Genomic DNA, 4,111 nt, shown 5'->3' with positions numbered 1-4,111 from the left:
CAGGGGTGAACCAGGGGACCACAAAACTACTTTTGGTTTCGTCAGAAACCACCCCTGTCCTCAGAAACTTGAGTTTTAAGGGGTGGTCTTTTGAACTTCTGGAAAGGCTGCCTAAGGCGCAATGTATAAAAACTCTGCTGTAATGGGTCCGCACCATGATATTTACACAGAGCAAGCGGAAAGGGAGTCTACCCGCCTTATCCAAACCTATTCCATTCCAGCAATTTTCCAAACTGTCAAGATTTTTATAGACATTTTTAATGATAACAAATCAGCCTGGATTTTGATGGGGGAGTTTGGAAATTGTCAGGGAATGACCAAGGCACCACAAAAACCATCAAAAAGTACTCTTTGATGCACACTAAAGGAAGCTTCTCATAAAATTTGTACAGGAGAAAATAGGACGAGTGTTGGTTACTGTCATGTCAACTCACCTGGTAAAATGACACCATAGACTTCTTTGCTCATGTCAAGAACGAACATTTCCGGGTAAAGTTCCTGCAATCATATTGAACAGTACTTTTAGCGCTATATTTTTTATGCTTGCTTTAATTTATTACTGAACAGTATTAATTGCGTATAATTTACTCATACAACACACTTTTAACTGCCTCTCCCCGCACACTCTAAATGATCACGCGCTTACAAATAACTAATTTGGGACTGGACTCACGTACTAGTGAACATAACATATCCCTCTGAACATACTGCAGGCTGTGTACAGCCCCCAGATACCTTTTCCACAATTATTAGGACAGTAGTGGACAGCTGCAAATTAGCTGCAACGCAAATTGTTTGATTGTTTGAGGGATTACGCAAATAGAACCACTCAGTTTGCACCCCAACCAGAAAGTTATACATTTTTCTGTTCCACGAGAATAATATAGAGTAAAATATATGATATATGATAATACAATTGATAGTTCATTCCATTTGCAAATGACCTACAACAGTATTTAACATATTGCATGGAATGGAGGAGTGTACCCATTCAACACCATCTCAACAAAGCTTACAAGTGAGCATAGTTTACAGAACGGGCATCATTTACTCTGCCTCGAAAAATAACTCACCACTTTAGTGTGTACAAGAGCAACTGGAGCACAATAACCTCCTACAATAACCGGCATTACAGAACATTTGAATATTCTGGAAACCACTAAGCACTATCCCTTGCGATTAATATCAAAAAGCGCCACATACCCCAAAATTCTGATTAAAATCCCACGATAAATTTGTGTCGGTATTATCTGGTATTGAGCAGCAGGAGACGCCGCTTTTCAGTGTTTGTTTATTTATGAGGTATTTTCCGAATTAGAAGAACAAGAAGAATATCGTCTGCTTCCGGACATCAACAATGCCTCGACCAATCAAGGACGAGCTTTCTGGAGCCGGCCCGAGAGAGGCCGAGCCGGGGTTCGACTCCCGGGCAGCGCAAATATTTTTGTTTTCGTCGCTCCTGTAAGACCACGTAAATATTGGGTGGCAAAAGCTCGAAAAACGTTTTTGTTCTAGTTCGTCTTCGTAAATTATAGATTTGTCAATATAGTTTCATTGACACCCCCCTGTCTATGCCTTGATGCGGAAGAACGCAAACCTGATGAGTCTCATTACAACAAACTTATACTGGTACATAACCTCATTTTGAATTTACTACCATGTGCCAAACTTTTATTGATATTTCTCTAAAGAAAATTTAAATGCATGCCTGAAATATCTTCTGTTTCGCTTTTATCAGGCTGTTGGTATTAGGTGTTAGGCAAAAATGTTGGATCTAAAGTGAATGAGATCGCTCAAAATAAGAATGCTCAAAATGATACCATTGAACCTGATTAAAAGTTCACTGCTTTAATTGAGACCAGCGTCTCCGCTCTACATTCGTACTACAGTCATGCCTGTAGATTTTATGTGTTATGTGTTCAAGATTCCACACGTGAACATTTGACGTTAGTAGACATTGTTTATCCTTGGTAATGCTTTTGAAGCATGGCGACGTTAATGTTGTGCAGCTACCTCAGCGTGCAAGCAGTACAGAGAGGAAAGTTGGTGTCAGTGATGTATTTAGACCAAAATTCTGTTTTTCCCCTGTTGCAGGGAGAGTGTCCAACAGTTGCATCTGTGCTTTGACATCAGCTAACCAGCCGTTAGCTGTCACCTGATGTTTGCTGAGTTGTCGTCACAGCACACAGCATCAGAAATGGACCCTCTTCCCCATGGTCTGAGGAATGAATCTGGTAAGTTTGGCCTTTTAATTAATGGAATGTTAACAAAAATATCAATATAGTAGCCGAAGTCAAAGGACTTAAAAGGCTGATTGACGGGAGGGTTGAAAAGAAAGCTAGGCTAGGGGAAGGTTGGTTTTGCAAATACACATTATGAAATGATACTTCTCATGTTATTCTCAAACATATAAAAGTTAGTTGTCTGTAAAATTGGTGTTTAAATTTTTATATAACATTGCCAATTTGTTTTGTTTGCTCCGCCTAGGACTTACAGGGTTCGGTTTTTCAAAAATATTGTTTTATATAACATTTAACATTTGACAATCTATTAGCTTTCGGGAAGTGATGTCAATAACATTACAAAATAAAAAATTAACTCACATTTCGGTTAACTTAAATATTTTTAGAGTGGAAAAATTTGCCGAAAGAGAGAGGATACAACACCAAATGGCTTACACATGATGATAATAAGTACAGTAAACCATGTTGTGTTTTTTTTAAAAATTCATCTATGATAGTATCAACAATGGAAAAGTTTTATGGGGCAAATCCGAATGATGGCCTTGTGTTCTTCAGTTTTGATAAATATAAATCTGGTTCCGGATGCTAATTGGCATTGAGCTAATTATGGTAGACATGTTAGGTAAAAGTTTATAATGTTATTTGTTTCTATTTGGAGGTTTCTTGTCATATCTTTACTGTCTGTAGGCTATCTCCATGTATACGGCTTATTACTTGATTCTAAAATATGTAGTTGTGTGATGATTTTAGTTGAGGGAAGTGGAAGAGGCAAATCATTAGAGTGTCGCTTACAGCAATTTTGCTATTTATTTCATTTGTATGGTACAGTCTTCGTAAAATAGGAAGTGATGCTGGTTCTTGTCCAAAGGGATATGCCTGGACTGGATGCTGGCCACCTGTAACATAGAAAGTTCATTCAATGAGTTGGCGTCACTGTGATACATATGGTCCAGAACATGTTTGAGTTGAACTCTAAGAATTTGAATTTAACTTTGATTTTTATCATTCTTTTTCAGGTATGCAGATTCGCTCCAAGTCACCAGCAGAAACAAGCCGGCTACTTGAGGAAGACTTTACTCTTATTATGTAAATGATTTGAAACAATAAAGAATAAAAAATGCCTACATCTGACATTTTACTTGATTTCATACACCTAGTTTACTAGAAGCCCTAGAAGCTGCAGTAACTGTGGAGGTAGTAGCAGACTGCCACCACTACAGCAGTGACGTCACGGACGTCTCGGGAGTAGCAGTCCCGGAGCCGTGGCGGCAGCAGTAGGATTACCACTACTACTACCCCCACAGCCCCCGCAGCAGCGGCGGCAGCCCACTACTACCTCCACAGCAGCCGCAGCCGAGAGGAGGGCAGGGGGAGGGGAGGTTTGTTGGACGGCTCAGGGCGACACGTCCAGCCCCCTCATTGACGCAGTGAGGTCACGCGTTGCACGTATTGTCCCCATGCAAGGGGTCCGCTGACTCCACAGCGTTGAGCGGAACGGCTCCGCTAGACCCTTCCACAATGTGGGTGGTGAATTTACAGGGGGGTAAAAAATAAAATAAAAAAATAACTGGACCAACGGTTATCACTGTGACCCCAACTCAACTTAAATCTGATGATTCCATGGTCTGCACGGCTGATGTCCAGGACAGGTAACTCCAGGACGATATTTTCCTGCAACAAACCAGAGGCGGTTTTAGTCGAAGAAACAGGATGTAAAAGAGTCAGGAAGCAAGCAATTTCGACAGAGGAGGTCAAAGGCGACTCTCCCAGACAAATCCCAACCATTTCCAGCGATTTTCAATTTTTTCATTTTTGGCAAAATATACAAAGGCTATAGCCTTTGTGTTTTTAGCGAAAATTGATGGGTC

General features: G+C 40.4%; 1 protein-coding gene and 1 long non-coding RNA gene across 2 annotated transcripts in view; both read left to right on the top strand.

Moving 5' to 3' along the window:
* The window catches only part of LOC113214404 (uncharacterized), a 16,927-nt gene that overhangs the window by 9,493 nt on the left and 3,323 nt on the right, over positions 1 to 4,111 (top strand). The gene's annotated exons all lie outside the window — the stretch shown is intronic.
* Positions 2,060 to 3,369, top strand: LOC113214403 (uncharacterized). Its single transcript, XR_003303813.2, has 2 exons — positions 2,060 to 2,234; positions 3,260 to 3,369. It is a non-coding gene; the product is annotated as an uncharacterized LOC113214403 (long non-coding RNA).

The sequence above is a fragment of the Frankliniella occidentalis genome, unplaced genomic scaffold (assembly GCF_000697945.3).
Source record: "Frankliniella occidentalis isolate FOCC.00 unplaced genomic scaffold, Focc_3.1 Scaffold5, whole genome shotgun sequence".
In the NCBI taxonomy this organism is placed as follows: Eukaryota; Metazoa; Arthropoda; class Insecta; order Thysanoptera; family Thripidae; genus Frankliniella; species Frankliniella occidentalis.
The sequence above is the reverse complement of the archived record's forward strand: the minus strand, read 5'-3'. Positions and strand labels throughout refer to the sequence as shown.